Source organism: Canis lupus, chromosome 26 (assembly GCF_011100685.1).
Source record: "Canis lupus familiaris isolate Mischka breed German Shepherd chromosome 26, alternate assembly UU_Cfam_GSD_1.0, whole genome shotgun sequence".
Lineage (NCBI taxonomy): Eukaryota > Metazoa > Chordata > Mammalia > Carnivora > Canidae > Canis > Canis lupus.
This window is the reverse complement of record NC_049247.1, coordinates 38,253,945-38,267,607: the sequence shown is the minus strand read 5'-3', so window position 1 is coordinate 38,267,607 and position 13,663 is coordinate 38,253,945.

The window sequence follows — 13,663 nt, the reverse complement described above, 5'->3', positions numbered from 1 at the left end:
GGGCCTAATCTCTCTTACGACTCAAGAGCAGGTGTGAGGATCAACAGCCGCGTGTGCAAAGTACAGCGGAGAAGTGCCCTCGAGCACGGTGTGCTTCCAGGGCCCCGACGCGGCCGGTGTCACGGGGCCGTGGGACGGCGGGCCCGGTGGCCTGAGCTCAGAGCCGCTGCCCCCCCCCCCGCCCACCCCACGGAGGAGGGCGTCACAGGCCACGTGCTTGGGCGGACGCTCAGCTCCATGGAACCCGTCTCCGGCCCGGGGAGGCCCCCGAGCGTCCTGGGAATGTTTACCCCAAGCAGCTTCCGGCGTGACCCCCCGGATAAGGGTGGATTCCAGTTTCCCAGATGGAGATACTCCCTTCTTATCTGTTCCCACTCTCTTCCGGGGCCTTCGACGGTGACCCAGGGCCCCTCCTGGGAGGATCATCACAGCTCCTCTGAACCCCACCATTCCCACTCCTCCCCCAGTTTTGCCCTAAAATCTCTGCTGGCGCCAGACAGATTTCGTGCCCAACGTACCCGTGGAGGGGCCGCGAAGGGCAACCGGCCGGTTCTTCGGCCTGACCTCGCAGGTTGTCCCTGTGGGCCGTTCCCCCAGCGTGCGGGTCTCTCCTAAACGGTTAGTGACCTCCTGGAGTTCAGATACGGGTCCTGACCCCGTGAAGCGGCTCCGCAGCAGCAGCAGGCAGCCCGAGGACTCCAGCAGCCATTCCGCAGGGGCCCCGGAGCCTGGACGCCGAGGCCCCCCGACGTGAGCAGCGGGCAGCAGACTCCGTCCTCCCCGGCGTGCGTGCGGACCCGGGGCCCTGCGAGCGCGGTGCTGCAAGGGGCCTGGCTACCGGGCTGGCCGAGGACACGCCGCCGCCGCCCCGAGCCGCTCGGCCAGGCCGTCAGCCGCATCCGCGGCCCCCGGGATCTCCAGGCCTGGCCCGGGCCCTCAGAGGGGCCCCTGCAGACAGCCAGGTCCCACGGAAAGCACGTCTGCAAGTGGCCCTGGGCGCTAGAGCGCTCCCGCCAAGCGAGCAGAGCGCCCAGGGCCTTTGGCGGTGGATTCTGGGGCCTGGTGGGCGGAGGATGTTTACTAGGGCCCAAAAGCCAGGTCCCGAGCGGAGAACATGTTGACCCAGAGAGATCCCGGAGAAGGCGGCTTTGCCAAGCGCAGGCTCCCTTCTCAGGTCCTGAAGTCGGCGTCAGAAACTAAACAAACCTTCCCGGGTTCACATGTGTTTACTTTTGGCAAAATGCAACTTCCCGTTTGGAAGGAAAGGGGCAGTCAAGCTATCTATAGCCTCCTTGGACGTGAAGTCGCTCCTCCAAACAGTCGATCGGCTTGAGCATAAAATGAGTCAAACGTACACAGTGAGAGTCCCCGTCCTCCTCGCGTGTCCACGTTTTAATAGGGAACACACTCAACAAAACCAAAACAAATGTTTTTTTTTTTTTCCAACTGTTGGCCCATGAGACTTGTTTAGGCCATTTCTTCTTCTGAGAGCAAGAAAAACAGACATCAGGACGGAGCCAAGTGACATGTGCTGTGTCAGAGAAGCCGCTTCTACACACTTGGGGGTTGAGATTTCTGCTAAGACAGAAAGTCAGAAAGTTTAAGTTCCCACAGCCGCTCAGACCACATTCCCCTGCGTGAAAACCGAACAGCTATGACTACGTGCCCAGCCGCACCCTGAGTGGCCCTCGATTCCCTTGCGTGTGGTCCCACGCCCTGCTCTCAGGTTTGCAAACTGAGCGACGGACCCTCACAAATGCACCGGCACCTTTTACAAGGGCCCTAGAGAACTTTCTCCGTGTAGCGAGCAGGGAAGGAGGGCTGGGGGGGCTTTCTCTGATTTTTATAGCGACTGGCAGCGTTCGCATAGACTGGGAGCTTATTTACGACCCAGAGGCTCTCGATGTATTTTGGATCTTTTCATCATGAGCCATTAAAGTCGCAAAGGACCGTAAAAGTCATCTGGTCAACCCCTCGCTGCCCACCCGTACGCAGACGCATACGTGGTATCGCCGAAGAGCTGAGGCCTGGAGTCTCGCCCTTAGGTTGCAGACCTCTTGCTCCTTAGGGCAAGCACCAGTGCACTCGTCCATGCATCCTCAAAGTAGGGGCCTGAGCACGGTGAGGGCTCAGGGAGCGAGTGTTGAACACGAGCTGTCCTAAGTCTACAAAATCAGGAAGGGTACGTGGGGGTCCTGACTCGGTCCTGCCAGCTCCCCATGCTCCTACCTTCGGCGTCAGCTCCTGGAGGGCTGCGGAGGACGAGGCTTGCGGCACTTTTTGCCCATCCTATCCTAGGCATTGACCTCGGCAAGCACTCAGGAAAACCATTTTGAAGGAGTAAAGGAAGTAACGAATGATTACGTAGACGAAAGCGGTTGCGCGGAGGAGTTACCTACCGAGGGCTCCCCGCTCCCCGCAAACGAACAATGGTTTGATTTAGGATTTTCGGACTTCATGACGGTGTGAAGGCCGTAGGCGTTCAGTAGAAATTGCCCTTTGGATTTTGAATCTTAAAGTTTTCCAGAGGGAGGCGGACAATGTGCGGGGCGATCCTCTCCCGTGATGCGAGGGAGCAGCCTCCGGGCAGCCCCACCGTCACGAGGGTCAACAGCCAGCGCACGTCCCACCATCCTGCACCCGCACAGCCGTCCTGTTTGTCACCTCGGCACCGTCCTCAGGAGATTACATGAGAGAGTCCACACTTTGCTATCAAATAGACTGTGTCAGGTGCTCTTGCCCACCTGCGGGCTCACCGAGGTGTTCTGAGCGTGGTTAAGGCTGGCGTGGCTGAGCTGTGAGGTTCACTGGGTTAAGTGCGTTAAATGCACTTTCAATTTATACTATTTTCTTTTTTTTATAATGAATTTATTTTTTACTGGTGTTCAATCTGCCAACATACAGAATAACACCCAGTGCTCATCCCGTCAAGTGCCCCCCTCAGTGCCCGTCACCCCGTCACCCCCACCCCCCGCCCTCCTCCCCTTCCACCACCCCTAGTTCGTTTCCCAGAGTGAGGAGTCTTTCTTATACTATTTTCTACTTGCAATGGGTTTATCAGGACGTCACCTCCTTGTAGGCCGAAAAAGACCTATAAACATTATTATTTTACCTATTTTATTTTATTTTATTTTATTTTATTTTATTTTACATTATCTTCAGTAAGCCTTATGCCCAGCATGGGGCTTGAGCTCACGAGCCCAAGATCAAGAGTCGCGTGTTCTTTTGACCGAGCCAGCCCGACGCCCCTCTAAGTACCACTCTTGAGTGATTTCAATATTGTCCTGCTTGAAAAGGAAAATTCTTTCCTTCTCCGGGATGCTGGATTTAGGGGAGGTGGGTAGGTCCATATGCCATACATTCCTTCGACCTTCTCCTTTCAGGGTCTAACTGAACAAGGATAGAACGAGAGGCAGTTAGGACAGGAGATGTCACTCCCCCCATAATCCTGCCAGTTCTCTTCCTATAAACCCAGGCTGACCAAGCCCTCCACTGACTTAATCCTTTAAGGAAAATGGCTTTACCCCACCTACCCATCATCTGCAGCCTCCCTACCAAGGGAGGCTCTCCCAGCTTTTGGATTCCGTGAGATCCTTCATTACTTCGTGCTCAAGGGCACGTCGCGGCCTCCGTGTGGAACATGCTTAGTATCGCCGTGATTCCCTTGACCCCCACCATCACCCCGGCCGCCAATCCCCGCCCCCGCCTCCATCAAAACCAACATCACCAGCAGCAGCCCCAGCAGCACCGGCCCCCACCACCTCCGCCATCCAGTTACTCCCACTTCACCGCTACCCTTTTAAACTTGGGGGAAAAAAAGTTCTCCCTCTCTTGAAAGTCAGCTCAAACGGAACTTCCTAAATCCCTCCAGGATTTGGAGCCAAGCCCCCCTCTGAGCTCCAACAGTTGCTCGTTCTCAACCGTGTAACTACATCTAGCACATTGCATTTTAGTTTATTCAATCGCGTATCCTTTCTAGCAGCTCATATCCTCTGCTGGACCCTGAATCCCTGACCGAGAGGAAATATTTAGGGGGAGTCCGAACGCAGATCCCGGAGCAATAGGGGTCAAGAGGAAGGAGATGTATCAGGACTGGTGGCCCGGAGAGCCGAGGGGGCTGTGTCTGCTCCAGCAAAGACCAGAGGGTTTCAAGAGTCACTGACCTCGCCGCTCAGCTAAGCCCTAGCATGACTGCTTTGATAGCCGGCCTCCTCCATCTGTCTGGGTTTCTCATTTTCATTCAATTATTCATTAAACAAAATCATAAAGCTCCTGCGCAGGGGCACCTGGCTGGTTCAGTCGACGGAGTGGGTGACTCTTGAGCTCCGGTTCGTGGGTTCAAGCCACATGTTCAGCGTGGAGATCACACTCCGCCCTTTCCTGCCCGGCTTCCAGGACAAGCCCTTGGTCCTTCTGGTCCACGCTACCCTCTCCACCTAAACCTCGACCCAATGGAATTCCTCTTCTCCGTACCATTTTTCCTGTCATCTGTCTGGTTCTTACTAGGCTCCAACTAGCCAACGGGGGCTCTTGAAATTACTTTTGAAAGGGCACCTGGTGGCTCAGTGGTGGAGCGTCTGCCTTGGGCTCAGGTCGTGACCCCAGGGTCCTGGGATCAAGTCCCGCCCGCCGGGTGCTCCCTGACACGGAGCACACTTTCCATGTTTCTATGTCTCCAAACCAGCTTCCTCCTTCTGGACACCGTCCTCTATCACCCTGACCCCAGGGGGCACAGATCATCGTTTCTAAGCAGAGGCGCATCCCCTCAAGGTCAAGTGCTGGGCTTGGAACGTGGAACTCCAGAGGACAGACAGCAAACAAGTCCCGGGAGACCGAAGGTCGCACCACAGAGGGCAGGTGGTCTACACACAGAAAGAGCAATAACCTCCCAACGCGGGATATATAAAGTGCCAGGTGGGTAAGGGACTGCACCCCGGAAGTCCACTCTCCTGATACGACTTTGCCGCCTTGGTTCTCCCCACCTGCTGCTCCTTCCCAGTCTCTCGTACAGCAGTTCCCCCCCTTGTCCTAACTGTTGACATGATCTGGGGTTAGCCACGGGCCTTCTTGCCTCCCATCTTCCTACCTCCCCGCTCTTGGAAATCCCAGCCATTCATAAGACCTTCAATACTAAAAAAAAAAAAAAAAAAAAAAAAAGACCTTCAATACTATCTCTATGCCAACACCTGCCTGGTTTTTATCTTTGTCCCAGACAGGAAGGGCCGGCGAACAGGCTCCTACACCCCACTACTCGGTTAGGACCACCACCCAGATGTCTCGCAGACATCTCAAGCTTAACGTATTCCAAACTGAAAGTCTTGGATTCCATCTGTCTCTCTCTCTCCCTTCGTCTCTCACTCACACACACGCACACACACATACGTGCAAACACACACACATATTGATACATACCACCCCCATTTAAATTCTGTTCCTCACTCAGTTTTCCATTTAAATATTTGCTCAGGGAAACAAACAAACAAACAAAAAGCAGAACCATCTGATTCTCCTTCCTTGCTCCCTCTACATCCAATCTGATCCGTTAGCGTACGCTTGGTGGGAGATAAACAAAATGCAGCTTGCAGGGATTTAACCAAAGAGGAGTTTGATTCTATTTTTCTCTCAAATGAGGGCCAAAGAGAGGCAGTCCGGGGTGGAGTGGCAGCTCCAGCATGTCACCCGAGATCCGCCTCCTATTTTTCTGTGTCCCAAGTGGGTGACTTTGTCTTCATGCTTGTTCCTTGTCCTCAAGACGCTGTTCCACCCACACAGGACCTGCAACCCAGGCCTGGGGCAGGGGAGCAGCAGAGACTTGACAGGTGAATATACCTCCCCTTAGAGCACTTGTCAAGACTCCCTGCCCAGCAATTCCCTCTTCCATCTTGTTGGCTGGAACTATATCCCACAGCCACGCTTAGCTGCACGAGAAGCTGGAAAATACGGATTATCTTTTTAGTCGGACACATAGTCACCCCCCAAACCTTTATACTATAGATGTTATATAATTCACACCACATTGCATTAAATTAGTGAGGCAGGAGGGGAGGATGGATTTTGGGAAATCCATCTGAAGTGTCTGCCACAAAAATCCATCAGCACGTTGTTATTCGTACCTCCAGAGTGTTTCATAAACTCATCCCTCTCCCTGTCTACCCTGCCACCAGCACCATGTCCCTTCTGTCAGGTCACTGTAATGGCCCCTAGAGTTAACCCTCCAACTGCAGGTCTCTGATTCTTCCTACACTACAGGACAGAGGGATCCTTTAAAAACGAGTATCAGATCATGTCATTCTCGTGTCGACGTACCTGTTGCTTGCACCGGACCGAGAACAAAATTCGAGCCCCGTCATAACCCACAGCCCCTGTGTGATCGCACCCGAGCCACCTCTCCGCTTCCCTTGCCTTACGCTCTTGGCTCATTCATTCATGTGTTCATCCCCCGAAGCGCATTCATGGAGCGCCTACTGTGTTTAAGGCACTGTTTGGGGCCCTGGGGACAAAGTAGTGAATGAATCAGGCAAAGGCACCTTCCTTCATGAAGCTCACTCTCTACTGGAGGGAGACAGATGACAACCAACACACGTAAGTGAGAGAGTTGGTGTGTTGGACGGTCGCCAGCCACGCACTGCGCCAGCCTCACTGGCCTCCTCGATCATTCCGCCTCTTCATCTGCCCTCACCATCCCCACAGCCCCCTGCTTACAGCCTCCAGTGTCAGCTTAAAGGCTGCCTCTCCAAAGAAGCTTTCTCTGAACACCCGTTCTAAAGCGGGACCATCCTGGTATTGCGCGTAGCACTTAGCACATCCTGAAATTGGATGGACGGACAGATAACACGTGGATTCCTGGGCTTGCCTCTTCCACGTCGGGCTCTCCCACTGAGAATCTCCTTCTGGAATTGCAGGATGCGTCCACTTTGTTCTTGGTTCCAGTCCCAGGGCCTAAAAACAGTCAACGCCTGACATACGGGAGCGCTTCGTAAATATTTGTGGATGGGCGAGCAATCGGTGAACGAGAGAAGTGGATGGATACAGGCCTTTGAAAGTACTATCAGCAGTTGATAAGCAGAGAGGGAAAGGCTCTCGGAAACCGGGGGAACCACGTGAGCAGAAGCAGAGGGGCGGAGGCCGGCTTGGTCTGCCGGGCTGTTGGGGATCTGGGACCAGGATCCCTGAGAGGAGGTGAGAGGAGGGGCATTGGAGACAGTTGAGGGAAGGCCTGCCATGCTGGGCTTAAAAAGATTGGGAAACTGAGTCACAGGGATGCTGAGTGCTATGATATCGCTCCTCTTTTTTAAGTTGAGTCCTTAGAACTGGCTCTAGTTTCTCTACTGGCTATTAGGAGCCTGTACAAATACTTGTGTAACTGATCCTTCTGGAAACGTGAAAAAAAGGATTATCCTCTCAAAGGAGAACTCCCAGGGAAGGAAGTGCATTAACTCAAAGTTTACACCAGCCAAGGTAACCAACCGCCCACCAGCCCTCCCCTCCCGCCCCCCCATATGCATTCAATGACAGGTCCTGTGGTCTCACCTCCTGAATATTTATCTCAAGAATATGCATCCTTTCCTCTCACGCAGCTCAGCTGCTCCAGTCTGCGTCGTCTTGTCTCTCCAGTCTCCCACCTCCTCTCCCTGTTCCAGTCCCAACTGCTCCTAGTCCCCTGAAGACCCCCTGCCACACTGCAACTCCCGCTGAAACGGGTCCCCCGTGACCTACAGAAGAAAGTCAAGCTCCATCCCCTGGGTTTGTCTGCACCCCCATTACCGAGCTTAAAACGTGTACCTGAACATCAACCGGTCACTCGCAGGACCTCTCGCCCACCTTTGTGTCTTATTACATGTTCACTCTTCCCCATCCTTCTGACCCTTGCCCCTCCTTCCCTGGGAGCTAATCCACATTCTTAGCACAGAATGTCTGTCCACCCTGCCCCACCCATGCATTCCCCAAAGGCATCTATTCCTCCCTGCGTCCATGCCCTTGTGTCATAGAGTGTGTGTGCCGTAGAGGAAGCGCTCCATAAATATCTGTTAAAGAGTTGAACCAGGGATCCCTGGGTGGCGCAGCGGTTTGGCGCCTGCCTTTGGCCCAGGGCGCGATCCTGGAGACCCGGGATCGAATCCCACGTCGGGCTCCCGGTGCATGGAGCCTGCTTCTCCCTCTGCCTGTGTCTCTGCCTCTCTCTCTCTATCTGTGTGTGACTATCATAAATAAATAAAAATTAAAAAAAAAAAAAAAAAAGAGTTGAACCAGTCAGGAAATTAAAGGCTGTAATGGGCACTGTGCAAATTTGTAGTGTCTCATCAGTTAAACTTAACACTCAAACTCTCCTAAGTTTGAGTCATTCTATTAAGTAGCTAACACCAACCATTTGCCCTTCTAAGTGCTTTTGATCTCCCTGATAGTCCTGTGAGGTGCTGTTGCTGTCCTCACTCCGCAGATGTAAAAACGAGAGAAATGAAGCAACTTTCCCAGGGTCGCAGAGCTTGGAAGTTGTGGGGCTGTCGTTGGAATCTGACTGCAGGGTCACGAGAACTACAAGAGCGTAACGCCCACCGAAAAGCATGCATCATAAATTCATGCATCAGGGCATCTCTGTCTTGAGAAGAGAAGCAAGAGAGCTCGGTAATCGGCCTACACTGTGAGGGCACGGCTGGTGTCAAGAAGAGAGAGCCCCCGGGCACACACCTGTACGTGTAGCTCCTGTCCTCCCACACAAGGAGCTGGTGCCACGGCCGCCTTCATTTAAGTCCATTCAGCAGCTGAAGGTAAAGATCTTGGGGTCAGACAGCCCGTAGGTTTAACATTTCAATTCCAGGAGTTCCTGGCTGGCTCAGTCGGTGGAGCGTGCGACTCTTGGTCTCAGGGTTGAGTTCAAGCCCCACGTTGGGTGTAAAGACTACTTAGGAATGAAATCTTGGGGTTCCTGGGTGGTTCAGTTGGTCAAGAGTCTAGCTTTTGATCTCGGCTCAGGTCTCTATCTCAGGGTCATGAGTTCAAGCCCCGTGCTGGGCTCTATGCTGGGCGTGGAGCCTACATATACGTACAAACATAAAATATTTAATGAATAAATAAAGTTTTGATTCCATTTACTTGAGCAGCAAGTAAATGACCTCGTCTAAGCCTCAGTCTTCTCATCTGTAAACTAGAGATAATGGCGTCTAGCTGGTTCTGAGGATTAAAGGAAATTCTAGGTTAAGCATCCAGTGATGTGCCTAACTTACGGAGGTCACCGAACACGGCTGCTGCCACTCTTGTGAGGTTGATTGTTATCCTGCAAGCACCAAATTAGAAATCATTCCAGGAAGGGAGGCTAGAAGTGACAGCTCGGGAGGCAGCGGGTGTCGGTGAGGATGCAGAGAAAGGAGAACCGCTGTGCACTGTTGGCGGGGATGCAACCTGGTGCAGCCGCTCTGGAAGGCAGTGTAGACGTCTCTCAGGAAGTTAGAAATGAAACTTCCCTATGACCCAGCAATTGCACTACGGGGTATTCATCCAAAAGGGTACAAAAGTGCTGATTTAAAGGGGCACTTTTTTGCACCCAGCTTGCGGAGGGAGACCCAATGTCCATTGGCTGATGAATGGATAAAGAAGATGCGGTGTATATACACACAATGGAATCCCAGTCAGCCATCAAAAGAAATGACATCTTGCCATTTGCAGTGACATGGATGGAACTAGAGGGTGTTATGCTCAGTGAGAGTCAGAGAAAGACCAATACCATATGGTTTCACTCCTGTGTGGAGTTTGAGAGATGGAGCAGGTGAACATAGAGGAAAGGAAGGGAAAATAAAATAAGTTAAAAACAGCAGGGAGACAAATCATACAGGACTCCTAGCAATAGAGAACAGGCCGAGGGTCGCTGGAGGGGAGGTGGGTCACAGGATGGGCTGGGTGGGCGACAGGTGTTTGGGAGGGCATGTGTTGTGATGGGCACTGGGTGTTGTGTGCAGGTGGTGGGTCGCTAGATTTTACTCCTGAAACCAACACTACACTACATGTTAACTAACTTGAATTTAAAATAAAAAAAAAAAAAGAAATTCTAAGAAGGGGGAGGTCACGTGATGTACACGGGCGCTGGGAAGCAGTCCCTCCCCCTGGGAGTGGGGTCCGTCACCATCTGGGAAGATGCCCCTAGAGCTGCCTACGACCAGAGACAGCTGAGTGGCAGGGATGACTGTGAAAGACTCACCAGGAAAAGGCTCCAGAAGCTTCCAGTTTCACATTTCCTCTATTTCCTCTCAAAGGCTCAGGGATCAGAAATGCAAGGATGCATCAGAAAATGATGGCTTGCAGGTCGATGGCCGGAACATCCCTAAGGAACACGTTTTCATCCGGCTCCTGTGGAAAGTGATGTTTGCATGGTCTGCGGTCTCATCTCATATTTATTTGATCGACTGCTGGTGAACTTGGTCTTTGCAAAGACGTTTTCCGCTACGACGCATCGTAGGCGGTGGATTTGAAGGCCTTGTTTGGGGGACACTACTCAAGAGCCTCTTTTTAAAAATCTTGTGGTTTAACCAAAGTGGATTGGAATCCATTAAACAGCTGATAGGAGAAGCATAAAGGAAGCTGTCCCGCCGTCCACCCCTGCTCATGCTGGGAAGCAGCCCCCACCACCCACCGCACACCCCGCAGGTGCACCGCCTCCCACTCCCCTGGAGCACCTCCTCCCTGCGCCCCCCTCCCTCGTCCACCTCTCCTGCTGCCCGTGTCCAGGAACACCATTGCAGGTGACCGTAGGCCAGCCTGGCAGAAAATCCCATCCCCAAGCATAACTACGCTCCCTTCAGTCCCTTCTATCCTATATTTTGTAAACGTAGATTCCTTTTGACCTAGTCAAGAATGCAACAGTTGAGCGTGTCAAGGAGTGTCTGTATACCTCCTTGACTCAATTATAATTTTTTTTAAAAAAGCTAGTATTTCTTGAGTGTTTACTGTGTTCCAAGATCCGTGTTGAGAGCTTTTTACATAGATTATTTCATTTAATCCTCAAGATGACCTTACGAGGTAGGTACAGTCATCATCCCCAGTTTATAACCAAGGAAACAGAACATGAGAGAGAATAAATAACTCCTCCAAAGCCACACAGCTAGTAAAAGAAGTGGTTTCTAAACACAAGTGTGCTAACACCTGCAATAAGACGCTTAACCTAGAACCTTCTACTATTCTCCAATACACACTGTGTACCGACGGTCCCATGAGGGAGCTACTCAAGGGGCTCTGACATCAGAGGACATGACCAGACCTGAGCGTGCCTCCGTCTTCCTGAGACCGATGCAGAAAACTAAACCCTTTACAGGTGGCCGTTTCTCTACAGAGCCTGTGCCCACCCCGCAAAGGAGGGCCCTCCCGCCGCCCGGCCTGGGTGGGGGCGTCGGCCTACTCTCTGCTGACCCCTGACCTCTTCGGCCTGTGTGCTCCCTACACCTCTGTTGCCGTGTTTAAGCCCAAAGCCGCCCCCTGGAAGCCCTGTCCAGACGAAGAGCTACCAAACACGAGGCTCTTTCCTGAAACCGTCCTTTAGACCCAGCCCGAGGGCGCCGGCCTGAGGAGAGCAGCACCACCTGAGCAACTTATGGCGCCGAGACAGGTGGCAGGGGCTCTAGGGGACGTAGCTGCGGGCACCTAGGCCACTCCACAATGAATGGAAGCCCTGGTAAGACACCCTCTCCCCGATCCCGTGGACTCCTCTCTAGAAGGGGAAGCCCGACAGGAGGCTGTCCTTAGTTCATGGTGGGCATAGGTCAGGGCACGGTCCCACGCGTTGTTTCGCTTCATCCTTCCAGCCACTGTGTGAGGTGGAGGCAGACAGGAAAACCGAGATCTAGAGACGCGAAGGGACTTGCTCGGCATCTCACAACCAGTTAGTGGCGAGATCCCGACTCGGGTGGTCCGACGCTCGGACTCTGCTATTCTGTACTCCCTGAGACAACGAGGCGGTCAAGATCTCAGCCTTCAGCATGGCCCAGTGCAGCCATCTTCATCGAAGACCCGCAGGCTTTCAGACGGATGCTCTATGCCAACCCATTCCAGCTAGGAATTGCCCTCAACTGTTATGGTTTGGCGTTTATGTGTTTTAAGGTGGCCCTTTGCTGGAGGAAGACCCCACAAACACCACTGAACAAGCAGCGTTGGGTATCCAAGAGCAGCTCCTGGAGATATTTTTAGTTGACAGCTCCTCAATCTCCATGGTGGTGTCCTGGATTCCTCCCAGGAAGAAGGATCCTTTCCAAGGCTGGACATGTCATAAGGAAGTCAGAATCCTTCAATGTTTCCAGGAGGGAATTCCCTCCCAGCATATCCCTAGAAATTCCAATAATTTCTTTCTTCTGAATCCCCAGTTCCAAGAAAGTCGGTCAAGAAATTGAGCTGATGGGAGAAGTATTATAATCGCTCTGAGAGGACGAAAGCCTGGCCATCGACACCGAGAGATTACTGATTTGAGGGAATCCACTGACATCAAGGAGGAGACAAGAGCCGAATGGCTGACACATGCAGCCAGGGGTCAAGGCCAGCATCTCGGGGACCCGGGAGCCGGTGGACGTAAGGGGGAGGCTGACCCAACCCAGTCAGTCGGTCTCACCTGTAGCTATTGCCATGTTCTGAGTGTGTGTTTGTGGTCTCATTTGCTGTCAGTGGTGGGTCGTTTGGGAAGAAAAAGGTAATATTAATAAATGTATGTGCATACATAAGTATTAAAACGTCCTATAAGTAGTATACCAAAAAATAAAACATTTCAGAAGAAAAATGAGTTCCTAAATTGGCAGTTTCAATAGGAGATGCTGTGTCGTGCTGTTAACCTTGCTTGGAGAGCCCGTGTTACAGTATTCAAACACTGCCCATTATAATGTTTGCTGGTACTTTCAAGCTACAGCTCACAGCAAATTCTCGAAATCTAATGTTTCCTATTTATTAAATATATTTTCTTAGATAGCATCATCATAAGAATATAGAGAATGCTGAAATATTAGGATTTGGGAAATTCCTAAGAATTTCTGGGAGTTCTGATTTCTCCTCCCGGAATCCCAAAGATCAAGATCTGCTGGAAATCTGGAAACACTAGAACTCTTCAAGGAAATGGTAGGAGTGGGAAAAGTGGAGTATCCTTCTGCACGCTCGGGAGCGTGTCCTGGCTTTTGGGAGCCACAGCAGCAGCCCCCAGCCCCTGTCATCCCGTGAGCTGATTGCTAACGCGTCACTGCTGGTGTGAGCTCTCGGCCCAGAGACCTGGGATCAGCTGTGAACTCCAGGGTGCTCCCTGCAGTGCCCAGACTCAGACTGCTCTTCCTGAAAACTGGTGCCACAGTGTCAACACGATCCGCTGTAGGTTATTGGTGGCACTTCAAGGACCAATAAAAACAGGAGAAAGCTAGGGCCACCTGGGGGGGCTCCGTGGTTGAGCACCTGCCTTCCGCTCGGGGCATGACCCCAGGGTCCTGGGATCGAGTCCCGTGTCGGGCTCCCTGCATGGAGCCTGCTTCTCCCTCTGCCTGTGTCTCTGCCTCTCTCTCCATGTCTCTCATGAATAAATAAATAAAACCTTTAAAAAAAAAAAAAAAAAAAAACAGGAGAAAGCCAATCCTAAATCCAAAGGGCAGAACAAACTCCACTTTCCCAAGACAGGACGTGAAACTTAGAATTTTCCGCCTCAGCCTGTGCAGCA